Below are 25,856 nucleotides of genomic sequence, written 5' to 3' on the forward strand. Positions count from 1 at the left end.
CAGTAAGAGTGTTTCTTACACCAAATAAAAAGTCAACAATTAGCGATCACGCCTTCTCCTCAGTTAACCCACTGAAACCCTTGCTGTTAACAGTTCTTTACTGCGTGCTTTACCAGCACCTACATATCGTGTCGGTTCTTTCAGCTTTATTCATTAGGTTTTCAAAGGCATAAGTAGAGCACCAGAGGTTCGAACGCAAAATGCGTGGTTATCTGAAGAATTGATTTCCACGGCAGCGGGTCCAAACGATTTCGCGTTGTTATAGTACCAGGAAAGGAGAAGCGGCACTTCGCCTCTGCCGCGCAGGCACAAGGCGACGTGCGGCAGACGCCGGAGTCGGCAGGTTTCGACTCTGCGCGGGGAAGCCCCAACGCATTTCGAGCCCATCACCTTAACCACTCGAGCACGACAAATGCGAGCTCAACGCCGCCGCATTCCTCCTATAATCAAACACGGACTGCGAGGTGGCTGCGGAAACCTTTTTAAAGTTGGTCTTCGTTAAAAAAAATACCTTTCACAAGATTCGTGCCGTCAGACAGACACGCCTCAGAGGGTTTAAGGCTGGCTTCACGTTCAAATGGTAAAGTCCCCCAGTCCGGATGTCAAAATGCAACTTTGGCAGACAGAAAAAACATCAACAAACCAAAAATGTGGACAAGGATTTTACAAGCTGCACCACACTGCACTTTCAAAAGCATTTACATTCGTGTTAGACGCAGGAATTGCCTTTGATTTGCGCGCTTACGAACGCCATGGAAAACGAAACAAAACTAAAGCCCTCAGCTCCTGCACTTGATTATAATGCCGTTACGTGTCGAAGCAGGAATTTACGTCATCCTACCACTGCAACACGGGGAATAGAGGGAAATGAGCACAAGCTACGAATTGTCTCTAATCAGTCCCTACAGTTGTAAGGCGCCTGGAAGCGTGCACCCCCATCATTAATCTTTGCGCATTTGTGCAAGGTAAACTGTTTAAGCTGTTTAAGGCTTAGAAGCAGCTGACTGTTTCACTACCTAGCTGATTACTGTCAGTCAGGGAGCTCAGAGGTGAAAAGCCTGTCTGAGAGACAATTCGCCGTCGATCAGTTCAATATGTTCCGTACCAGCTCGGCGCACCTGAGATCATCTTGGTAGCCGTGTAGCTCAGATGAGTGAGAGCGTGTGTGTGTACCACCGTGATTGGATGCCGGTCCTTCTCAGGTCACAGTAAACCTTCTGCTGCCTAACTTCCCTAATTTTGGGGATCCCTTTGAAAAAGCAAAGGAAAACTAAACTGGCTCTTCATCAGCGTGATCGACCCAATCCAGTGTGCCCCAGTGGCCTAATGGATAAGGCACTGGCCTTCTAAGCCAGGGATTGTGGGTTTGAGTCCCATCTGGGATGCTCCTGTCCCATTTTGAGCATACAAATGTCCTTGTGATTTGCAAAGCTGCAACCCCACCTTACTCAGTGAGCATCTCTGCTTTTCTCTCACATACAGTTGGGAGAAAAACTTTTGTAAACAGCCCTTCAGAATGATGTGGATTTCTGCATGAATGGCTCCTAACATGTGATCTTATCTTTATCTAAGTCATAATAATTAATAAAGAGAGTCTGATTTCACAAACAACACACGCCCAACATTTGACATTGCTGTTTCTTTATTGACCAAATGGTTTAAACAATCAAGGTCATTGATGGAAAAAGTACGTGAACCCTTATATTAAGGAGCTAGTGGAACCTCCTTTATGACAAAGACCTCAACCCCCACTTTCTGTAGCGGCTTGTCAGACCTGAGCAGCGGTTAGGAGGTATTTTGGCCTATTCCTCTATGCAAAACTGTTTCAGTTCATGTATATTTTTGGGATGTCTTGCGCTGAATGGCCTGCTTCAGATCACGCCACAGCACTTCAATGGGATTGGGGTCAGGACTCTTACTTGGCCATCCCAACATACGGAATTTCTTCTGTTTCAGCCACTCTGTTGTTGATGTACTCCTTTGTTTTTGTCATGCTGCATGACCCAGCGTCTTTTGAGTTATAGATCACAGGCAGACACCCTGACATTCTGCTGTAGAATTTCCTGATACATCTCGGAATTCATCGGTCCCTCGATGATTGCAAGCCGTACAGCCTCCGCCATGCTTCCCAGGTGGGATGAGGTTTTGGAGTTGGTATGCGGTGCTTTGTTATCTCCAAACATAACGCTGTGCACATTTACCAACAAGTTCAACTTTTGTCACGTCTGTCCACAGAACATTGTTCCAGGAGTTGTGGAACATCCATGTGGTCTTTAGCAAACTTGAGAGGGGCAGTGGTGTTTTTTTTTGGGGGGAGAGCAGTGGTTTCCTCCGTGGTGACCTCGCATGATCACCACTCCTGTTCAGATTTCTTCTTATGGTGGACTCATGAACACAGACGTAAGACAAAGTAAACCACCTGTTTGCTAGATCCCATCCCCACTCAGCTAGTCAAAGATTCCCTCGAAGGACTGGCAGGACCTATAATTAGTATGATGAATGCATCGCTTGCGTCAGGCGTCGTACATGATCAATTTAAGGTAGTGGTTCTTAGACCGTTCCTTAAGAAGTCAAATTTGGATCCACAAGTTCTTAACAACTACAGGCCTGTCTCAAAGGTCCCATTTCAATCTAAAAGTCTTGAAAGAATAGTTGTTGCCCAACATCAAATGGATTCAAATAATATACTTGAGAAATTTCAGTCTGGTTTCTGAAACTGCATTAACAAGAGTCGTAAATTATATTCTCTTAGCTACTGATGCGGGGAATGCAACAGTGCTAGGAATGCAAACTTTAGGTTGCGCTTCTTCATGCTGCATCATTGGCATGAGTGGAGCTTTTTAAACGTCTGTACTTACTGCGCCCCATAAGAAATCGTTTGTCCCTGTTCAAAAGAGATTGTGCGATGTCCTGCAGCGTTCGCAAAGCAAACCTTTGACAGTTTGAATAGAGGAATTTATTCTGCTTCCTGTGCGTGCAGTAGTTACAAACTTGAACGTCTTTACACGATCTCCTGCAGTTTTCAGTGGGCAGGCTTGGTCAGATGGCTTGGAAAAACGCACTGTTTCGGCTAGGGAAACATCATGAGCAGTGTCCTGCATGTTTTCTGTGTATAGCTGTCTTTTAACGCATTCAGAATTCATTCGAAATCATTGATTTTTCCAATTAACAAGGATCCCTTAAATGATGAGTCAAAGTAACATCTAATCGGATTAGTTTCCTTAGAGCTGGTTCAGAGTTTGCTCAAGAGTTTACCTTTCACAGATGAGCAAAGAAGGATGTTGGGGGTGCACGCTTCTAGGCACCTTACAGCTGTAGGGAGTGATTCGAGACGATTCGTGGCGTGTGCTCGTTCCCATATACCATACGCACCGGCGTGCAGTGCTAGGATGACGTACAATACCGCTTGGGCACGTAACGGCGTTATATGCAAGTGCGGGACGTGAGGGTTTTCGTTTGTTCGTTTTGTTTTGCTCTGCTTTGCTTTGTTTTGCTTTCCATCGCGTTGGTAAGAGCGTAAATAAAAAGGCGATTCCTGCGTCTACCACTAATGTAAGAGCTATTTCAAGTGCGACGTGGTGCGGCTTTTCAAATGCTTGTGGGCATTTCTCTGTTGTTGATTCTTTTTTTGTGTGTAACAAAGTGGCATTTTCATGTCCGGACGGGGAGACTTTATCATTCCGACATGAAGCCACCCTTAAGTCCTCTGAGGCGTGTCTGTCTGCAAGGCTTGTATTTTGGAAATGTTTTTTTGAAACGGAGAACGACTTTGAAATAGGCTTCCGCCGGCGCCTCGCGATCCATGTAAGATTGTAGCAAGAACGCAGCGGCAGCGGGGCTTGCTGTAGTCGTGGCCGAGTGGTTAAGGCGATGGACTAGAAATCCATTGGGGTCTCCCCGTGCAGGTTCGAATCCTGCCGATTACGTTGTTCGCCTCCAGTCGGTGTGTTCCGGCGCAAGCAAAGAAGCGCGCCTCTTTGCTGTTCCTGGTGGTCTTAAAACGCCCAATCGCTTGTACCCGCTGCCTTGGAAATAAATTCTTCAGCATCCGCGAATGGCATTTTGCAGCTGGAAGCATATGTCGACGCTTTTTGCACAGAGCACCAAAAAAGCGTCTTTTTTGAAGGCCCAGGCACTGAGCATTGGTGGTTCAGTGGTAGAATTCTTGCCTGCCACGCGGGAGGCTTGGGTTTGATTCCCGGCCAATGCAGTGGCTTTTGCAGCGAGCGGCTCCATCACTTGCATCCCCTTGCAACTCGCAACTGAAAACCCACTGAAGCTAAGCAGGTGTGAGCCAGGTCAGTACCCGCATGAGGGTAAGCTACAGGGAAAAACAAAGCTTCCAGCTGGAAGCGGTGTTAATGGTGCCGGCGGGGGGGCGCTCACCCTGAGGTCTGTGCGGGTCCCAATGTCCCAGCATAGTGACGGAGACGCTGTGTTGTAAAAGGGCGCTGTCTTTCGGATGAGATGTAAAACCGAGGTCATAGTGCTCTGTGGTCATTAAAAATGACCACCAAAACCTTTGACAAAAGCTCTTGGTAATTGATGGTCTTCAATAATGCTTCTCCTTTAGGTACATTTTAAATCAGCTGAAAAATGCTGTGAAATAGGGGGACACTTCAGGCCAGTGTAGGATTTGGGTTACAAGAACCATGAAACTGCACGAGAAAGCCCGTACACTGAATTACACGGCTTTCTATTCAAAGGAGGGCAAAAGAAATTCCCTGAGTTCGATTTTTTGCAGCACAGAGAGGACCACCGTCGTGAGGTCGGTTAGCTCAGTTGGTTAGAGCGTGGTGCTAATATGGCCAAGGTCACGGGTTTGATCCCCGTACGGGCCAGGTTCTTTTCTCCTCTCTTACCAAAGCTGTTAGGTTCCTTTCCGTGGTGAGATGGGTTGTCATGCAACGCTGCCACATAGTGCCGACAGACAAGAGTGTTGCGGGAGAAGAGAAAAGTGTTTGAAGATTTAAGAGTGTCTTAGGTGGATTCAAAATCAAGTGTCACAAATGCAAGTGGTTGGATTTCCAATGTTTAATATGGTAAAAATATGCAGAAGTTATCTGCCGGTCATGGCACAGTCTGCCATGCTTTTGTCAGATACTGTAAAGTGGTGTCGAACTGGAGCCTCACCATTTGCATATGTGAGGCTCCAGTTATACATCGAGTGTCACATTAAATGACAAAAATGAAGAGAGTTAAAGCAGCTGGAGAGGTTTTCTTACAACTTTTGAGCTGACACAGTTTTGGAAAATGTTTCCTTCACGCTGCACTGTACAACATAGGCAGCCAAGAGTCTCCAAAACAAAACAGAATTGACAGATAGGAGAAAATTCCCACTCGTCCTGAAGTTCCCAAAATCCAGCACTGAGCGTAAACAAAGTGTCTAAGTAGCGTGGGAATGCTAACCCTAACCCTAGCTGGAGTTTGAGCAATCCAGCACTGAGCGTAAAAAGATGAGTCAAAGTAACGTCTAATCGGATTCGTTTCCTTAGAGCTGGTTCAGAGTTTGCTCAAGAGTTTACCCAGTGGGCATTGATTCGTCGAATATACGTATATTCACGGCGAAAATACGGCAATACGTATATATACGTCGCCTCGACGTATAATCAACGTGGAATTGCAACCGTAAAATCGACGACATTAATAAACGCATATATAACGTCGAAAAAACATCTAACACAGTGCCTGAGGCTTTTTACTGTATGTATCGTGTGTGCCGCAACTAGGAGTATACGGCACTCTGCACAGTGTACGAAGTAAATTATTTTCGCAGTAATTAATTTACACGTGTATAATAAATATAGTAAATATAATAAATTAATTACTGCGAAAATAATTTTCTTCGTAAATCCTGCAATCCAGATGATTGGGGTATTGGTGCATGGCTACAGTCTGTGCTAGGAACATGGAGAGGGTCTCTGGTTCAATACATATTTGTGGGTCTGGTATTATTCGTTATGATCATATCGTTAATATCCTGTTTGAAAAACATGTGGACTAAAGCTGCTGCTTCTGTGCTAATTGTACGCCCTGAAGGGATCATGAAGGTCAAAAAATGATTTCATGGGAAAGGTTCTCTTATCTAGTGGCAGAACCTGATGGGTAGAACAATATAGCTTTAAGGGGGGTTACCCTTGGGAGTGATTCCCCTAGATGCAAATGATTATTGTGGTTTGTTTGTTCATAATAAGATGTTTTGCAGGAACGGAACAAAGAGAAATTTTACAACTTCAGCTAGAATTGTTCTACAAAACGTCACAGCTGAGGCAGGGGAACAATGTGTAGATTTTTCTAAGAGTTATTACCCAGTTGTTGACCAATCTGTTGACCAATGTTGACCAAAAAAGCCTAGGATTATGCTGGGCTCCAGCCCACAGGGATTTACCTGTGCTGTAAGAACTAATGAGTGAATAAGGAGACTGGATTCTGGTGAAAGACTTCAGGAAAAAGAAATGGTGTTCACTCAGGTGGAGGGGGCTGTACCAGGTGCTGCTGACCACTGCCACTGCTGTGAAGGTCACAGAAATGGTGCCCTGGATTCATGCTTCCCACTGTAAAAAGGTCACAAACAAACTGAGCAAAGTGCAGGAGTGATGTCTCCACAAGGACAGATGGGGATAACCTGCTTGGGACTGATGTGCTAAGCCTTTTTCCTTTTTATGTAGAAGCCTGTCACCACCCCAAAAGAGGAAGAAACTAAACACGAAGCGTCTTTGTATACAAACTGGCTGAATGAAACTGATAATGAGGGGGATATGAGTAATTTGTGGTATAAATTTATAAATCATACTGTAAAGTTAAAGAAATGTAATGCATCTTGTTATATATGTGCTTTAATGCCTCATTCTACAGCCTCACCCATGCGACTTTTTATGAAATGTACTCTTTTATTAATATCACGTTAGAAGGCTTAGACGCTATCAAACAAGAATTAAGGGGAGTTAGATTAATGGCACTTCAGAACAGGTTCGTGCTGGACCTTCAAAATGCAGCATCTGGAGGAGTCTATGCTTTAGTAGGAGACTCCTGTTGTACATATATTCCAGCTAATGACTATGATTACGGAAATCTTACGCTCGCTATTCAGCATTTGAAAGAACTAAAAGACAAGGTGAATAAAGAGAGAGGCATAAAAGATACACCGGCTTTTCTCTCCTGGTTAGAATCACTGTTTGAAAATGTTTTTCTTTTAAGTTACTAACACCGATTATAGGGGCTGTGATACTTGTCTTCCTGTTTTTATGTTGCTGTATGACATGTATTATTCCAATGCTTCGAAATATGGAAATATGGTACCTAGGAGGATAAACTGTTCATCCTTCCAGTCTGGAGAATTGGCAGCTGTCTGACGTCAGTTAGTGATCCTTAAAAAATTAATAGTTCCAGGACAGTGTGCATCACCAGAAAATCAATTTCAATGCATTAAAACTCTTGTTATCCTTCTGATCATTGAAGTGTCATTGCCCCAGCACTGTATACTCTTACTTTTGACGCCTGTCTGAAGTTGGATCCATTTCTAAGAATGGTGACTCACATATCCTCATGCTCAACTTTGGCTCAACCACACAAACTATGAAGTTAATCATCTGCTTTTGCTCCAAGATTTATGTTACTAGGCTCTCTCCTGGGGATCCTCGTGTTCTAACATTGCCCTTATTGTGGATGATCCATGACAGAATTCAGGGAATTCAGAATTCTGATACCTCAGCTCAGATTCTGACTGGGCAGACTGTCATTGCCTGGTGTGAATGTGTGCATATTGTATCTGTTTTTGTGCATGTTCTGTGGCCTGTTGTACAGTACATCACAAATGAAAGGGAAATGGAAAACTAAAATAAGACTCAAGTGTTTTATCTTTCATTAACAGTGTTTCATTAGTATCTGTGCTAGATCCTGTCATCCACTGCTTACCACGACAGGCTCTAGCACAGGATAGCAGCTAATACATTTAACAATCTCACTGCACAGTGTTGTATATTCAAGGGCTGATCTTCTGTACTTTTTCTTTCACTTTTCATTTCCTAGAAACTCAGTCCTGCCAGGAATAATCTGAGAACAAAATCAATCTGAGTCAACAAGGTCTTATTCAAGGTCATCAGCACTAACAACATTCTCTCTGGAGACAGGCGATAAGAAAATTGAAAGTGTGTATTGTTACATAACAGCAGAGACTATGAGTTATGCTATCATGAGAGTGGTGATGGATTTTTTTCATTGCTTAGTTTTGCAGGTTCTGTACATGTGAACATTCAAAGTGACTAAAGTAAAGGAGTTTTCCCTTTTTACCACATAATTCCCAAAGATCAACACTAATAGAAAGCCTAATCCCAGCCAAGATTCAATTACTGTCTCTCAGGCATCCCAGCAGTGGATTTCATGACTTCAGACAGCCATCTTTATCAGTGGAGAACTCAATGCTCTGAGGTTTACTGGCAGAGTCTCACACTGGGTAATATGTTGGTAAATAATGTCCTATGGAATTGTACTATTGATAAATTCTACTATGGAACTGCGATGTGTCCTGAAAAAATCTTCGATGATAGTGGTACAGTCCATCACACCCCACCTACAGCCTTTAAAAGAGAAAAAAAAAATTCTGATATTATGGTGGAATCTTTGTAGAAGGACAAAAGACGGAAAGAACGGGCAGTGTAACCATGGCAAAGAGAAGGGAAATATTGGAGAGAGCTTTTTTCATACACTTTTTATCATTGTTTTTCCAGCCCAACAATGATCAACAAATATGGGCAGGCGTCCTGTGCCAAATCCAATCTACCTTTCTTCCAAGCATACAGGAATGTCAGTGAATTAAATATTGACATATGAAAATACCTAAAAATATGCAATCACACATATGCAGTTTGAGCAAACATAAGACAATACCCAAGTACCACAAACTACCAGGCATCATTAGCAGTTCAGGTGGGGAGCTGTGTCAGCATGCGTAGGCTGCAAAGGAACAAGTAATAGGTCTATTCCATGCTTAAAAGAGAAGAAAGAAAACACAACATTTCAGCCGTGGAGCCCTCACACCTGAAGAAGGCTCCACGGCCGAAACGTTGTGTTTTCTTTCTTCTCTTTTCATCTAGTGTCATTAGCCAGTTCCTGTCAAAATAAAATAGAAATGGATAACATTCTAGAGAGAGTTTGAAATACCAAGGTACAATTTAAACCATATTTCTTCCACTACAACCGCATTATTTTGGAGAGATCGCTGAGCCTAACTGTTCTGGCATGCCCGTTAGCCTCCGTCCTGCTTCAGCAATGAATGCAACGGGGCACATTCTGAGGGAGATGCGGTCAATCAGGTTGCAGGAAAACCACGCTATGCTTTTTTTTTAGATCCTGAAAAGGACAGAGGGGCCATGTATATGTGTGCAGCTGGATATGTAATTGCAGGTGGCGTAGCAAATTCTGCTGAAGCCCCACTGCCTGGTGTGGACGGTAGCTGTGCATGTTGCAGTAGAATTGTGCATGTGAGATCAAGGGGGCATGTCATGTGTTTGAGCACTTCACTCCCTTCCGGAAGAGTCCCAAAAATTTGTAAGTTCTTTGGATGACCTGTGGACCGATCTTTCACGATGAAGAATTCCTTAAGAAGAATAGATCTCGGCCCACCATCCCAATGCCTCCATCTCAAAACAGCAACCTCCCACTGCCCTTAGTCTGCAAGGCAGTCCTTTCAAGTGCGATGATGACGCCGGGACCTTCGTTGCCTATTGTACGAGCTGAACTTTTGTGCTCATCAATTCAACGCTCTTTCCATCAACTCATTTTGTCTTTTGACGCTTCGTGTTTTGTGCTCCTTTGACTATCGGCATATCGGGTGACTGCAAACACTGAAGTTCTTGCTTACGGAGTGTGGAACAGTGTTTTCAAGTGATCGCTGTTCTGTCATGTTGACGCCGAGTGAATCTTTCTTTGGCAACATGGGCAGGCTGACAGCAAAAGTAATGGCAAATTTCTTGACTTATTTCTGAATGTGAATGTTCTTTAGAAAAGGGATGCGGCGTTGCTTCTCCCCCGTGTAAAGGTCACGCATTCCAGACGTGGTTATGAGCGAACAGTTGCCGCAAGTGTTTGAAAAGAGCAAGAGAGGAAGCAGCCCTGCCCCGTGTGAGGATCAAACTCAGGACCTTCAGATGATGAGACTGACGCGCTACCAACTACGCCAACGAGGCCAGCTGCAGTGCACAGCCGGAAAGTTTGCCTCATATGGATTTCAGTCGCCCGTTCCCTAATCTTTAGACGCCCTCTGCTGGATGTTGCATTTGCCTTTTGATCTCACCGATACTTTTTTGGTCTGTTTCTGTTGCGAGTCCGTTTTTCAGATCTCACCTAGCACAAGTCTCTCTGGCTGAAGTGGCCTCTCTGCTTCAGCATCGTGCCCTCACTCAGCCATTAAAAACGTCACTCGGACTTCTGACATGCTGACATGAAATGTCAAGAGAGAGTGGCGGAGACGCTTAAGGCAGAGAGAAGATGAAGAGGGGTGTGGCTGCGAAATGATTGACAGCTGCATGACGCTCTCCATGCAAGGTGTGACCACAGGCTAAAGGACACCTTTCGGCACATCAAGCTCTAAACACACACCTGGAGGATGTGGGAAATGATCCCGCTACCTCTCGCATGCAAAGCGAGCGCTGTACCATGCAACCTAACCCCCCTCACTGGGGCTCATGCCTCGGTGTCGCCTAGTGCCGCTTGTTCCCCTCTTACCGGGTGCAGTTCACTGCCCTTCGTCTGCAAGGCAGTCGTGTAATTGCGGCTTTCTTGACTTATTGATGAAGGTCTGACTGGACGAGCGAATGACGCCTCTCCCCCGTCCTCAAGCTCGCTGACAGAATAAAATAGAAAGCGCTGCCGTGGCTCATTGGTTTAGGGGTATGATTCTCGCTTAGGGTGTGGGAGGTCCCGGGTTCAACTCCCGGCTGAGCTCTTGTGTGCTCTTTTTGTCCTCGTCCACAAGACTGGGGACTGATATCCACATCACCTTGCAGCATCTGCTTATGGCAAACGATGGAATGTGACTAATGACTGAACGAGCCTGGTGAATACTCATCACGTGGCACAATGAGAGCGTGCAGTCAGCTGTCCAAGGCAGCAACCTCATTGCTCGTTCAAAAGAACACGTACTGAAAACTCATCACCACTATGTCGTAAATGAGCACCGCGATCGCTTGTTGTCATGCGTCCTTACTTGGGAAATGCAGAAGCAAAAACTGCCCTCTCTCAGCCACCGAAACGTGTGCGGCTCGCCTTGCACTCTCTGCGCCTCGCATATTTATGGAGCTGTCTGCTCTTCTTTCTGTTGAAGTACGCAAGTTACGGGGCGTACTGCAGACTATGATGTGCTCAATGAAAGCTTTCAAGATTTGAAAACTATGAGCTTGATGGCTCAAGTCGAACGAATGTGGTTGTTAAGCAATTGATGATCAAACGCACATATTCTAACGATTCGTGAAAGTGTGTTCTAAAGGTCCCTGGCTCGATCCCGGGTTTCGGAATTTTGTTTCATCGCTCCCTTTGTTCCTCTCTCCAGCGCCCCCTGCCTAAAATGACGCGTCCCTTTCTCAGCCCGAAACGCAAGCGAGACACCAGCAACAAACCCTACAGGTTTCCGTAGTGTAGTGGTTATCACGTTTGCCTAACATGCGAAAGGTCCCAGGTTCGAGACTGGGTGCAAACAGCCTCTTCTTGCACGCTCCTGCACTTCACAGAGGTCTTGAACCACCAGTCATTTGTTCCCAATGTATTTCCGGTGCCTTCATGCACTCTTGTACCAAACGCATGTTTTTTCTGTACCTGGAGCCGATCATTTGCAATTGGGCTGTCCCGACAGACCAAGACGAGCTCTATCGGCTCAAAAGCAGCGCAACACCTGCGAGAACAACAGAAAGATTAGTACCCAGTGGGGGCCTCTTAGTGAGCCCAAGATCTAATCAAGAATCGACTCCAGCAACAGGGCTGGGCGCATTGTTCCATACTCCGACCACTCTTGGTGTAAACAGGTCCCTCCTGGTCTCTGCATGAAATGCACTTTCCTGCGTTTGCTTTGGTGTAACTGGCTTCCCCTGCATGGGCGAATGTGAAGAAGATCCTTAGTAAGTCATTGAAGAAACCCGAGAAGAGGTCGGAGTGGCCTCTGTCGTTCATCAACGATCCAGTCAGGCAGTACTCCTCTGTAAAGCGCCGTTCGTTCACATCGATTGGCTTTTTTTTGCCTTCATTCATGCAAGTAGTAAAAGCAGACGCCCCTATTCTGCCCTGACCCGGATTTGAACCAGGGTTGTTGCGGCCACAACGCAAAGTACTGACCACTATACGATCACGGCGAGTTACCGATACACACGTGGCAGGGCGGAAAAGGCTGTGCTCTCTTCGTGTGACATAATTCGGAAAAGTCCTGACGTTGCATTTCAACTGAGCCCCAGTATACATCGACCCTTCGACACTCTGAGTGACAACTCTCTTGCGTGTTTTCTCATATTTATGTAGTTTGCTTGCATGATGCCCGGAACAGCAGGGTTGTGCACTCCCATATGGTCTAGCGGTTAGGATTCCTGGTTTTCACCCAGGTGGCCCGGGTTCGACTCCCGGTATGGGAACGTGTCAATTTTGCCTCCTGCTTTCCAAAAGATCAGCACTGTGTACGAAGGAGCCGCATTAAAACTACTCAACGTGCAAAACGTGCGAGTAGAGGGGGCGCTTGTTTCCAGCCGAAACTTCTCGCGTGTGAGACGAGCTGACCATCGCTGCAGGAGGTGGAAGGTCACTCTGGTAGACAGGGCTGACCTTCGGCAATAGGATTTATACTCTCCAAGATGATATTTGCACTTTCTGGAGAGGCGATTTTCTCTACTTCAGTAGCCCGATTTCGTCGATTGCGTGGAGAGGGCTGTAGAATGTGGCGCCGTCTTTCCTGCTCCGTCCATGACAGGCGTGCTGGTCTCTGGAGAGAGAGCACGGTCCATCAGTGCACCCCAATAAAGGCACTGGAAGCAGCTGAATCGCATTGGTGAAGCTCAGCGCTGGGCCGCTGGGCACATCTGACTACAGTTTCCGTAGTGTAGTGGTTATCACGTTTGCCTCACACGCGAAAGGTCCCCGGATCGAAACCGGGCGGAAACAGACCAGACTTCTTCTGTCGCCACGCACAAAAGGGGATTGGGGATTCGCCTAGCGCTGTGATCGAACAGACCCACTCACCTCTTAGTGTGGCGGGATCTGCACAGTGCATGTCGCAGCGCATCCTGCTTTCACTTCAATGCGCGTCCTGATGTACCCCGGTCTCCCGCGTGACAGGTGGGGACAGGTGACAGGTCCTATACTAACGAGGAAGACATCTCTCTCTCCGACCCCCGGCATCGTGTCCCGACCCACCGTGCTGGAAGCCGACTCGTGCTGTGATTCCTTTACGGAGCAGAAATGACAACCGAGGAGCCGAGAGATCATTTCAGCATTTCGCGTCTGAACGGAAAACACAAACGCCCAACTCGGAATGATTTGCCTTTGACGCTTATCAAAGCGTTCTTTGTGCATCGAACAGACCCACTCACCTCTTAGTGTGGCGGGATCTGCACAGTGCATGTCGCAGCGCTCCCTGCTTTCACTTCAATGTGCTTCCTGATGTCGAGTCGTGTGCCGTGCGGAGGCTCTGAAAGCGAGAGCAATGAAAAGGTGCACGACGCTGTGTTAGAAAACAGAGAAGTGAAAGGCAGTCCTTTGTCTAAGGAGGTAAAAGAAAAGCTACTCCCCGTCGGGGAATCGAACCCCCGGTCTCCCGCGTGACAGGCGGGGATACTTGCCACTATACTAACGAGGAAGACATCGCACGCTCCGACCCCCGGCATCGTGTCCCAACCCAGCGTGCTGGAAGGCGACGCGTGCTGTGATTCCTTTACGGAGCAGAAATGACAACCGAGGAGCCGAGAGATCATTTCAGCATTTCGCGTCTGAACGGAAAACACAAACGACCAACTCGGAATTACTTGCTTTGGACGCTTTTCAAAGCGTTCTTTGTGCACGACGACTGCGCTGCCTAGCAGATACAAATGGGTTGTACAACTTTGAAGTAGCAAATGGAAGAGGGCTAAGCCTCCTCTCTTTTAGCCCAGGTTCGATCTGTCTCCCAGAATCGCCAGGGCGCACGCACACACACACACACCCGTGCCGTTGAAGTGCTCTGCTTCATTTCTAAGGGCAACTCAACATTCACTCCTACCCCGAGTGCAGAAAAGACAGCGTCTGCAGCAACAGCAGCTCAGGTCTCTGCACAGGAGCTAAGCTGCCCCCATCTCCTCTGCTCTGCGGCTCCTACGGAGTGGAGTCCTGCCTGGAGCCGTGTTTGCAGGCGGCGGCTCCCCGCACCCTGTCTGTGCGTCGTGTCCAAGAGCTCCTGGGAGGAAGAGAGAGCCCTCCCACTCGGGGGCTTTTCCACGGTCTGTGTGAGGAGGGGCGGGTGTGTCCAGCAGCTTATCGAGCGGAAGCCTGGGGCGGCGGAGAGCTGTGATCGTACAGACCTTGAGGTGTCACCTCTTTGTCTGCTTTCCCGCCCCCCCTCCGCCCAAGCTCTGCTCCAAAGTAGCCCGGCAACCCCTCACACCTGCACGTGTCACAACCTAAGGTGTGGTCATGAGACACCCATGGGGTGTTGTTCTGTTCTTGCTAATTGTTTCCTGCCCGTCGCAGGCAGGAGTCCATGCGAGGAAGATGCCCTGGACAGAGCTCAGAGGGCACACCTGGGTGGCTTTCCTTCTGAGTGACGTTCCTGCAACACTCTCCCGCTACTCTTGGTGCGCTCATGCCGCAACACAGGAAGGCTGGAGCAGGTGGCTGCGGGCTCTATGCACCGCCGAAATAGCTCAGCTGGGAGAGCGTTAGACTGAAGATCTAAAGATCCCGGGTTTCGGTATTTTGTTTCATCGCGCCCTTTGTTCCTCTCTCCAGCGCCCCCTGCCTAAAGTGACGCGTCCCTTTCTCAGCCCGAAACGCAAGCGAGACACCAGCAGCAGGATGACGTAAATTCCTGCTTCGACACGTAACGGCATTATAATCACGTGCAGGAGCTGAGGGCTTTAGTTTTGTTTCGTTTTCCATGGCGTTCGTAAGCGCGCAAATCAAAGGCAAGTCCTGCGTCTAACACGAACGTAAATGCTTTTGAAAGTGTAGTGTGGTGCAGCTTGTAAAATCCTTGTCCACATTTGTGGTTTGTTGATGTTTGTTCTGTCTGCCAAAGTTGCATTTTGACATCCGGACGGGGGGACTTTATCATTTGAACGTGAAGCCAGCCTTAAACCCTCTGAGGCGTGTCTGTCTGCCGGCACGTATCTTGTGAAAGGTATTTTTCTTTAACGGAGAGCAACTTTAAAAAGGTTTCCGCAGCCACCTCGCAGTCCGTGTTTGATTATAGGAGGAATGCGGCGGCGATGGGCTCGCTTTTGTCGTGGCCGAGTGGTTAAGGCGATGGGCTCGAAATGCGTTAGGGCTTCCCCGCGCAGGTTCGAAACCTGCCGACTCCGGCGTTTGCCGCACGTCGCTTTGTGCCTGTGCGGCAGAGGCGAAGTGCCGCTTCTCCTTTCCTGGTACTATAACAATGCGAAATTGCTTGGACCCGCTGCCATGGACATCAATTCTTCAGATAACCACACACTTTGCCTTCGCACCTCTGGTGCTCTGCTTATGCCTTTGAAAACCTAATGAATAAAGCTGAAAGAACCGACACGATATGTAGGTGCTCCTAAAGCACGCAGTAAAGAACTGTTAACAGCAAGGGTTTCAGTGGGTTAACTGAGGAGAAGGCGTGATCGCTAATTGTTGACTTTTTATTTGGTGTTAGAAACACTCTTACTGTGCATGACGTGCAACAAATGTAGCCACAGAAATTGCAGCACGCTTTCATGTATGCTATTGCAGACACCAACGTTGCCTAGATAGAAAACCGAAATAGCCGTGGGTTTGCTTGCTGGTCTGAAGGATCTCTCTTCGAATCTCTATCATTTGTCAATGGAAGTAAAAGGCGCTGCAATCTCATACGTTCAGAATCAAACCCGCAGCTGTTGTTCGACTTTATTTCTTGACTAATTACAACTGAGTGTCGCATGGGCAGTTACGTAAACTTGTCTGGTATATTTGAACACAAATGCCGTTCTTCAATTAAAACTAACAGTACATTGTCAGGGACATTCAGTTCTATACAAACAAGAGACAGACAAGAGAATATTTCTACCGTTCATGTGGACTACGTGTTGACTTACTGATCGGAATAATTGAAAAGTTCGGGTTCATAGCCGATGCAGTGCGTGCTAATTAGAACAGCAACGCTGAGCTCTCAGCACCGTACTGAGCCCAGGTGTTTTTCTAAAGCTGTCAGGTGCAGTTCATTTACATGAAGGAAATCTCTTACTGGGTACGATTACAATGCAGTAAGTAGCACAGACTACATAGGGAGTAGCCCGATGCGTATAAAAACGACCCGAGCCAGACAGGAGTCGAACCTGCAATCTCCTGAGCTGTAGTCAGACGCGTTATCCATTGCACCACTGGCCCTGGTGTGACACTGTAGCACTGCAACTAGTAAAATATTACCCCCGGTCCATTCTTTTCCAAAAGTGAGAAACACCTGTTTTCTGCATGTTGTCTGTTTTAAAACCATATCTCTTTAAACCAAACCAAGAGTTTGTCTTTTGCATTGATATTCTGATTCATTTCGATTTCAAAGACAAAATAAACATGATCTTCCAAAGCATCATAAAATTGTCCCTTCTTCCAGACTCTACTTCTCTCTTGTAGTAGTACAGCAGACCTTTCCAGGTGAGCAGATCACAGAGTCCGAAATGAGCTTCCTCCATCAAGCAAAGTACCTGAACATGACTCTGTCTTCATAAAAGCGCCCCTGTAATAAAGAAATTAAATCTGAAATCAAGAGGGCAGTTGCCTACTGAAGTTCAAGAAGTTATCAATTTTAACCTAGCAACACATTAAAGGCTGCATCTATACAAGTACGATTCTAGAAATGCTCACCAGATTACGTTTTAAGAAGGAACTGCGCCTCAGGTTCCGCCGAGATCTTAACTCGGATGGCAGGATTCAGAGTCCGGAGTGCGGACTGATGGCGCACGGAGGGTCCACATACTGTGGATCCCTCAGTGATCTTCCACGTATTCAAACCGCCAGCGTGTGACTCCCCTGTCCCCGTGACCTCATTGCTCTGCTCTCGCCTCTGTGCAGCCGAGCCCGACTCACGGTAAAGTGAAAAAAAAGATGCCCTCAACATGAGATTTACTCTGGAGCGAGGATAGATGTTACCTTTTTATCATTGAACAGGATGTATGTGATGTGGCGACTAGGTTCAATTTTGTATCCTCTTTAAAAGATTAAGGACTGGGGTGAGCGTGATTTACCACCCTTTCAGCTAAGAACCCAACGTGCGGACCGTTTAAGCTGCATAGACTCGGTCGTTTAACTCGTCTCCGTTAGCAGGGTTAAGGTTAAAGAAAAAAAACATTGCTGACTTCTTTTTTTTTGCCAGCCGCCAGCGCTGATTAGCAAGGTTTGTATTTCATGTTTTGCAAGTTGCATCCATTTTAAGAAAAACAAGTCGCGTTAAAGACAGGAAATGAATACTTGCAAGTCTAGCCGTAGGCAGTTGTTTGTAAGGACCAGTTCTGTTTGAGAAGACAGAACAAAGAAGACACCGCTGGGATTCGAACCCAGGATCTCCTATTTACCAGGCAGGCACTTTAACCAACTAAGCCCCGGCGCCCCGGGAGCATTATTCTTTTGCAGCCACTTGGACACACCACTCAGACACATCTGCATTCGGTGTGTGCTCCGCCTGCTCGCTGAGCAAGTTGCCACCTTTACATACAATAGCAACATCAACACCAAGAGAAAGGGTGACAAATGGCTTTTATCTGGAACATTTGATGTCCAAGGAGCTCAATGTGCTTTCTGTGTACAACAGGGCCACTGAACTCCACACTGGCCACTGAACCACAGCAGTGGCTTGCTGGCTTGACATCTCCTAAGGAAAATGTTGAAATCGAATGTGGAACAGGAAAATGGCCCTCGAGTACGAGGGAAAAAAAAGAAAAAGATCATCTGGAGCGCGCCAACCCATGTCCGGACAGCCCAGTTTCATCGACAAGGTGGCTGAGTGGTTAAGGCGATGGACTGCTAATCCATTGTGCTTTGCAGACATGGGTTTGAATCCCATTCTCATCGCTCTCCATGTCTGACACGTGTGCCCGTTCGATGTTGGCCCTCCTGTTGTTTGCTCTGGTGCTAGAGCCATACATTTTCTAGCGGTGGCTGAACATGGTATAGTGGGCCAACGTCGGTATCGAGCAGTGACAGTAACAGTACTTACTGTGCCCCATAAGAAATCGTTTGTCCCCGTTCAAAAGAGATTGTGCAATGTCCTGCGGCGTTCGGAAAGCAAACCTTTGACAGTTTGAAAAGAGGAATTTATTCTGCTTCCCGTGCGTGCAGTAGTTACAAAGTTGAACGTCTTTACACGATCTGCTGCAGTTTTCAGTGGGTGGGCTTTGTCAAATGGCTTGAAAAAACGCACTGTGTTTCGGCTCGGGAAACATCATGAGCAGTGTCCTGCATGTTTTCTGTGTATAGCTGTCTTTTAACGCATACAGAATTCATTCGAAATCATTGATTTCTCCAATTAACAAGGGTCCCTTTTTGAACCTGCGAGAAGCATTCTTTCAATGTAACAGATTTACTCCGGGGAAAGGCAGCATGACATTGAGAGTAGCTCAAGCTTTCAGCACCCGTATCGGACTGCGTGTATGCAGACACCGCTCAGAATCCCCTGTTAGATTCTCCTTCAACTCCGTTTTGCAGTGCTTTAGCTCTTTCAAAAGGCTTCGCTTTGCTAGTCACAATCCAAGGCTCATAACAGCATTTGAAACCAATCCCCACTGCGTTAACCAGGAATTGAACCAGGGTCAACTGCTTGGAAGGCAGCTATGCTCACCACTATACCACCAACGCATGCCCACAGGCGCCCTGCAGGACACCACCAGAGAATGCTCACGATTTCGGAAGCTGTCTCCGGGACGTGCTGATTCCACACATCCTGAATAAATCATGATATTGTTAGTTGCTGTAGCTAGACGTTCAAATGAGTTTCATGGCCAGATGGACTGTTTCCTCCAGCGGTATAGTATTGCAGTGAGACAGCACGATGCCTGCAAGACTATGTCACGCTAAACGCCACAGATTGTGTTTGTCCGTTCGTGTCAGTCGTCCTGCAGCCACGGGAAGTGGGACACAAACATGCTGCAATGCTTTCAAGACGTTAGGATTTGTTTGTGTAACATCCGAGAAGAGTACTTGTGGCTTGAATGTGAACTGTACGTGCCCGCCCCCTTTCCTCTGTAGTGCATGAGTTCCTCCAGGCATGCCCTTCGTCATTGTTCTGTCATCTTGTATTTAAAGGGTTGTATTTCTGCTGCTGAAAATAAGCAACGGTTTTATCACAACGCCCTTTATTCCCAACGGAGCCCTTGTCTGTCATGAAATTCTTCAAAACCTCAAGCTAGAAGAAGAAGACGACAAATATGAAGCGTTACCGCAACGACATGCCATGAGACGATCGATAACGATTTCCATAGGATCCCCGCGGTTGCCTGGCAACCGTCAGCTTTGCGCAGTGGCAGTATCGTAGCCTGTGAGGTTTAGCCGAGGCGCGATTATTGCTAGTTGAAAACTTTTCCCAATACCCCGCTTCCGCCGGTTTGCAATACAATCGGCGAAAGCAATTTTTGACAGTCTCGTCAGAGACTGAGCAAGGTGTTTAAAGACAGATTTGGTCATGGTGACATCATGGTAGAAAGAAACGAGCTTGTTACGTCTCAACAGAAACGCTCTTTAGCTCTTTCAGCGTTATGCAGAGACCAGCGTCTGTCGAGATCACTTTTGAGTCAGCGCGAAACGCCGTGTGCTGTCAGTTTGATTTCATATTGCTCGTAGCGGCGCCCGGCTTTTGTCTGTCAAACGTTAGGTTGCGCTTCTTCATGCTGCATCGTCGGCATGAGTGGAGCTTTTTAAACGTCTGTACTTACTGCGATTCCTACGTCTACCACTAATGTAAGAGCTATTTCAAGTGCGGAGTGGTGCGGCTTTTGAAATGCTTGTGGGCATTTCTCTGTTGTTGATTCTTTTCTTGTGTGTAACAAAGTGGCATTTTCATGTCCGGACGGGGAGACTTTATCATTCCGACATGAAGCCACCCTTAAGTCCTCTGAGGCGTGTCTGTCTGCAAGGCTTGTATTTTGGAAATGTTTTTTTGAAACGGAGAACGACTTTGAAATAGGCTTACGCCGGCGCCTCGCGATCCAGGTAAGATTGTAGCAAGAACGCAGCGGCGGCGGGGCTTGCTGTAGTCGTGGCCGAGTGGTTAAGATGATGGACTAGAAATCCATTGGGGTCTCCCCGCGCAGATTCGAATCCTGCCGACTACGTTGTCCGCCTCCAGTCGGTGTGTTTCGGCGCAAGCAAAGAAGCGCGCCTCTTTGCTGTTCCTGGTGGTTTTAAAACGCCCAATCGCTTGTACCCGCTGTCTTGGAAATAAGTTCTTCAGCGTCCGCGAATGGCATTTTGCAGTTGGAAGCAGATGTCGACGCGTTTTGCACAGAGCACCAAAAAAGCGTCTTTTTTGAAAGCCCAGGAACCGAGCATTGGTGGTTCAGTGGTAGAATTCTCGCCTGCCACGCGGGAGGCTCGGGTTCGATTCCCGGCCAATGCAGTGGCTTTTGCAGCGAGCGGCTCCATCACTTGCATCCCCTTGCAACTCGCAACTCAAAAAACCTACTGAAGCTAAGCAGGTGTGAGCCAGGTCAGTACCCGGATGAGGGTGAGCTACAGGGAAAAACAAAGCTTCCAGCTGGAAGCGGTGTTAATGGTGCCGGCGGGGGGGCGCTCACCCTGAGGTCTGTGCGGGTCCCAATGCCCCAGTATAGTGACGGAGATGCTGTGTTGTAAAAGGGCGCTGTCTTTTGGATGAGATGTAAAACCGAGGTCACAGCGCTCTGTGGTCATTCAAAATGACCACCAAAACCTTTGACAAAAGCTCTTGGTAACTGATGGTCTTCAATAATGCTTCTCCTTTAGGTACATTTTAAATCAGCTGAAAAATGCTGTGAAATGGGGGGGGCACTTCAGGCCAGTGTAGGATTTGGGTTACAAGAAACATGAAACTGCACGAGAAAGCCCGTACACTGAATTACACGGCTTTCTATTCAAAGGAGGACAAAAGAAATTCCCTGAGTTCGATTTTTTGAAGCACAGAGAGGAGCACTGTTGTGAGGCCGGTTAGCTCAGTTGGTTCGAGCGTGGTGCTAATAACGCCAAGGTCACGGGTTCGAGCCCCGTACTGGCTAGGTCCTTTTCTCCTCTCTTAAAGCTGTTAGGTTCCTTTCCGTGGTGAGAGGGGTTGTCATGCAACGCTGCCACATAGTGCTGACAGACAAGAGTGTTGCGGAAGAAGAGAAAAGTGTTTGAAGATTTAAGAGTGTTTTAGGTGGAGCCAAAATCAAGTGTCACAAATACAAGTGGGAGGATTTCCAATGTTTAATATGGTAAAAATAAGCGGAAGTTATCTGCCGGTCCGGCACAGTCTGCCATGCTTTTGTCATATACTGTAAAGTGGTGTCGAACTGGGTGTCGAACTGGAGCCTCACCATTTGCATATGTGAGGCTCCAGTTATACATCGAGTGTCACATTAAATGACAAAAATGAAGAGAGTTAAAGCAGCTGGAGAGGTTTTCTTACAACTTTTGAGCTGACACAGTTTTGGAAAATGTTTCCTTCACGCTGCACTGTACAACATAGGCAGCCAAGAGTCTCCAAAACAAAACAGAATTGACAGATAGGAGAAAATTCCCACTCATCCTGAAGTTCCCAAAATCCAGCACTGAGCGTAAACAAAGTGTCTAAGTAGCGTGGGAATGCTAACCCTAACCCTAGCTGGAGTTTGAGCAATCCAGCACTGAGCGTAAAAAGATGAGTCAAAGTAACGTCTAATCGGATTAGTTTCCTTAGAGCTGGTTCAGAGTTTGTTCAACAGTTTACCTTTCACAGATGCGCAAAGAAGAATGTTGGGGGTGCACGCTTCAAGGTGCCTTACAGCTGTAGGGAGTGATTCGAGACGATTCGTGGCGTGTGCTCGTTCCCATATACCGTATGCCCCGGGGTGCAGTGCTAGGATGATGTACAATACCGCTTGGGCACGTAACGGCGTTATACGGAAGGTTTTCGTTTGTTCGTTTTGTTTTGCTCTGCTTTGCTTTGTTTTGCTTTCCATCGCGTTGGTAAGAGCGTAAATAAAAAAGCGATTCCTGCGTCTACCACTAATGTAAGAGCTATTTCAAGTGCGACGTGGTGCGGCTTTTCAAATGCTTGTGGGCATTTCTCTGTTGTTGATTCTTTTTTTTGTGTGTAACAAAGTGGCATTTTCATGTCCGGACGGGGAGACTTTATCATTCCGACATGAAGCCACCCTTAAGTCCTCTGAGGCGTGTCTGTCTGCAAGGCTTGTATTTTGGAAATGTTTTTTTGAAACGGAGAACGACTTTGAAATAGGCTTCCGCCGGCGCCTCGCGATCCAGGTAAGATTGTAGCAAGAACGCAGCGGCAGTGGGGCTTGCTGTAGTCGTGGCCGAGTGCCACGTCGCTAGCGCTGGTTAGCAAGGTTTGTATTTCATGTTTTGCAAGTTGCATCCATTTTAAGAAAAACAAGTCGCATTAAAGACAGGAAATAAATACTTGCATTTAATTTAGTCTAGCCGTAGGCGGTTGTCCATAATGACCAGTTCTGTTCGAGAAGACAGAACAAAAAAGGCACCGCTGGGATTCGGACCCAGGACTTCCTGTTTACTAGGCAGGCGCTTTAACCAACTAAGCCACGGCGCCCCAGGAGCGCTGTCCTTTTGCAGCCACTTGGACACACCACTCAGACACATCTGCATTCGGTGTGTGCTCCGCCTGCTCGCTGAGCAAGTTGCCACCTTTTTCCTTTTTATGTAGAAGCCTGTCACCACCCTGCCACTGCTGTGAAGGTCACAGAAATGGTGCCCTGGATTCATGCTTCCCACTGTAAAAAGGTCACAAACGAACTGAGCAAAGCGCAGGAGTGATGTCTCCACAAGGACAGATGGGGATAACCTGCTTGGGACTGATGTGCACAGCCCTTTTCCTTTTTATGTAGAAGCCTGTCACCACCCCAAAAGAGGAAGAATCTAAACACGAAGCCTCTTTGTATACAAACTGGCTGAATGAAACTGATAATGAGGGGGATATGAGTAATTTGTGGTATAGATTTATAAATCATACTGTAAAGTTAAAGAAATTTAATGCATCTTGTTATATATGTGCTTTAATGCCTCATTCTACAGCCTCACCCATGCGACTTTTTATGAAATGTACTCTTTTATTAATATCACGTTAGAAGGCTTAGACGCTATCAAACAAGAATTAAGGGGAGTTAGATTAATGGCACTTCAGAACAGGTTCGTGCTGGACCTTCAAAATGCAGCATCTGGAGGAGTCTATGCTTTAGTAGGAGACTCCTGTTGTACATATATTCCAGCTAATGACGATGATTACGGAAATCTTACGCTCGCTATTCAGCATTTGAAAGAACTAAAAGACAATGTGAATAAACAGAGAGGCATAAAAGATACACCGGCTTTTCTCTCCTGGTTAGAATCACTGTTTGGGCCAGGGGGAATGTTTTTCTTTTAAGTTACTAACACCGATTATAGGGGCTGTGATACTTGTCTTCCTGTTTTTATGTTGCTGTATGACATGTATTATTCCAATGCTTCGCAATATGGAAATATGGTACCTAGGGGGATAAACTGTTCATCCTTCCAGTCTGGAGAATTGGCAGCTGTCTGACGTCAGTAAGTGATCCTTAAAAATTAATAGTTCCATGACAGTGTGCATCACCAGAAAATCAATTTCAATGCATTAAAACTCTTGTTATCCTTCTGATCATTGAAGTGTCATTGCCCCAGCACTGTATACTCTTACTTTTGACGCCTGTCTGAAGTTGGATCCATTTCTAAGAATGGTGACTCACATATCCTCATGCTCAACTTTGGCTCAACCACACAAACTATGAAGATAATCATCTGCTTTTGCTCCAAGATTTATGTTACTAGGCTCTCTCCTGGGGATCCTCGTGATCAAACATTGCCCTTATTGTGGATGATCCATGACAGAATTCAGGGAATTCAGAATTCTGATACCTCAGCTCAGATTCTGACTGGGCAGACTGTCATTGCCTGGTGTGAATGTGTGCATATCTGTTTTTGTGCATGTTCTGTGGCCTGTTGTACAGTACATCACAAATGAAAGGGAAATGGAAAACTAAAATAAGACTCAAGTGTTTTATCTTTCATTAACAGTGTTTCATTAGTATCTATGCTAGATCCTGTCATCCACTGCTTACCACGACAGGCTCTAGCACGGGATAGCAGCTAATACATTTAACAATCTCACTGCACAATGTTGTATATTCAAGGGCTGATCTTCTGTACTTTTTCTTTCACTTTTCATTTCCTAGAAACTCAGTCCTGCCAGGAATAATCTGAGAACAAAATCAATCTGAGTGAAAATCTAAGCAGAGGAAGATTGTTTTACAGAGTCAACAAGGTCTAATTCAAGGTCATCAGCACTAACAACATTCTCTCTGGAGACAGGCGATAAGAAAATTGAAAGTGTGTATTGTTACACAACAGCAGAGACTATGAGTTATGCTATCATGAGAGTGGTGATGGATTTTTTTCATTGCTTAGTTTTGCAGGTTCTGTACATTTGAACATTCAAAGTGACTAAAGTAAAGGAGTTTTCCCTTTTTACCACATAATTCCCAAAGATCAACACTAATAGAAAGCCTAATTCCAGCCAAGATTCAATTACTGTCTCTCAGGCATCCCAGCAGTGGATTTCATGACTTCAGACAGCCATCTTTATCAGTGGAGAACTCAATGCTCTGAGGTTTACTGGCAGAGTCTCACACTGGGTAATATGTTGGTAAATAATGTCCTATGGAATTCTACTATTGATAAATTCTACTATGGAACTGCGATGTGTCCTAAAAAAATCTTCTATGATAGTGGTACAGTCCATCACACCCCACCTACAGCCTTTAAAAGAGAAAAAAAAACTGACAACAACAAAGTAAGTCTGTGGTGTAATCAACTAGGTTTTGCAAACATACTTAACCTCTTCCAGCTACCAACATTACAAATGCTGTTTACACATTAGATGGTTATTTTTTGGCTTCTGATATTATGGTGGAAAAAGAGCCCTGGAATCTTTGTAGAAGGACAAAAGACGGAAAGAACAGGCAGTTTTACCATGGCGAAGAGAAGGGAAATATTGGAGAGAGCTTTTTTCATACACTTTTTATCATTGTTTTTCCAGCCCAACAATGATCAACAAATATGGGCAGGCGTCCTGTGCCAAATCCAATCTACCTTTCTTCCAAGCATACAGGAATGTCAGTGAATTAAATATTGACATGAAAATACCCAAAAATATGCAATCACACATATGCAGTTTGAGCAAACATAAGACAATACCCAAGTACCACAAACTACCAGGCATCATTAGCAGTTCAGGTGGGGAGCTGTGTCAGCATGCGTAGGCTGCAAAGAAACAAGTAATAGGTCTATTCCATGCTTAAAAGAGAAGAAAGAAAACACAACATTTCAGCCGTGGAGCCCTCACACCTGAAGAAGGCTCCACGGCCGAAACGTTGTGTTTTCTTTCTTCTCTTTTCATCTAGTGTCATTAGCCAGTTCCTGTCAAAATAAAACAGAAATGG

General features: G+C 46.2%; 9 non-coding genes across 9 annotated transcripts; 6 read left to right on the forward strand and 3 right to left on the reverse strand.

Moving 5' to 3' along the window:
* The first annotated feature begins 1,312 nt into the window (after positions 1–1,312).
* On the forward strand, positions 1,313–1,385 carry trnar-ucu (transfer RNA arginine (anticodon UCU)). The gene has a single exon. It is a non-coding gene; the product is annotated as a tRNA-Arg (tRNA).
* Positions 1,386–3,844: 2,459 nt separating this feature from the next.
* trnas-aga (transfer RNA serine (anticodon AGA)) lies at positions 3,845–3,926 on the forward strand. Its single transcript has one exon. It is a non-coding gene; the product is annotated as a tRNA-Ser (tRNA).
* Positions 3,927–10,111: 6,185 nt separating this feature from the next.
* Positions 10,112–10,184, reverse strand: trnam-cau (transfer RNA methionine (anticodon CAU)). The gene has a single exon. It is a non-coding gene; the product is annotated as a tRNA-Met (tRNA).
* Positions 10,185–12,539: 2,355 nt separating this feature from the next.
* trnae-uuc (transfer RNA glutamic acid (anticodon UUC)) lies at positions 12,540–12,611 on the forward strand. The gene has a single exon. It is a non-coding gene; the product is annotated as a tRNA-Glu (tRNA).
* Positions 12,612–17,693: 5,082 nt separating this feature from the next.
* On the reverse strand, positions 17,694–17,767 carry trnat-ggu (transfer RNA threonine (anticodon GGU)). Its single transcript has one exon. It is a non-coding gene; the product is annotated as a tRNA-Thr (tRNA).
* A 1,172-nt stretch (positions 17,768–18,939) lies between these two features.
* trnag-ucc (transfer RNA glycine (anticodon UCC)) lies at positions 18,940–19,011 on the reverse strand. Its single transcript has one exon. It is a non-coding gene; the product is annotated as a tRNA-Gly (tRNA).
* Positions 19,012–19,661: 650 nt separating this feature from the next.
* LOC148632744 (U4 spliceosomal RNA) lies at positions 19,662–19,803 on the forward strand. The gene has a single exon (XR_015934169.1). It is a non-coding gene; the product is annotated as a U4 spliceosomal RNA (small nuclear RNA).
* Positions 19,804–20,696: 893 nt separating this feature from the next.
* Positions 20,697–20,767, forward strand: trnag-gcc (transfer RNA glycine (anticodon GCC)). The gene has a single exon. It is a non-coding gene; the product is annotated as a tRNA-Gly (tRNA).
* A 560-nt stretch (positions 20,768–21,327) lies between these two features.
* trnai-aau (transfer RNA isoleucine (anticodon AAU)) lies at positions 21,328–21,401 on the forward strand. The gene has a single exon. It is a non-coding gene; the product is annotated as a tRNA-Ile (tRNA).
* The last annotated feature ends 4,455 nt before the right edge of the window (positions 21,402–25,856 follow it).

The sequence above is a fragment of the Lepisosteus platostomus genome, unplaced genomic scaffold (assembly GCF_059453375.1).
Source record: "Lepisosteus platostomus isolate fLepPlt1 unplaced genomic scaffold, fLepPlt1.hap1 Scaffold_59_H1, whole genome shotgun sequence".
Classification (NCBI taxonomy): Eukaryota; Metazoa; Chordata; class Actinopteri; order Semionotiformes; family Lepisosteidae; genus Lepisosteus; species Lepisosteus platostomus.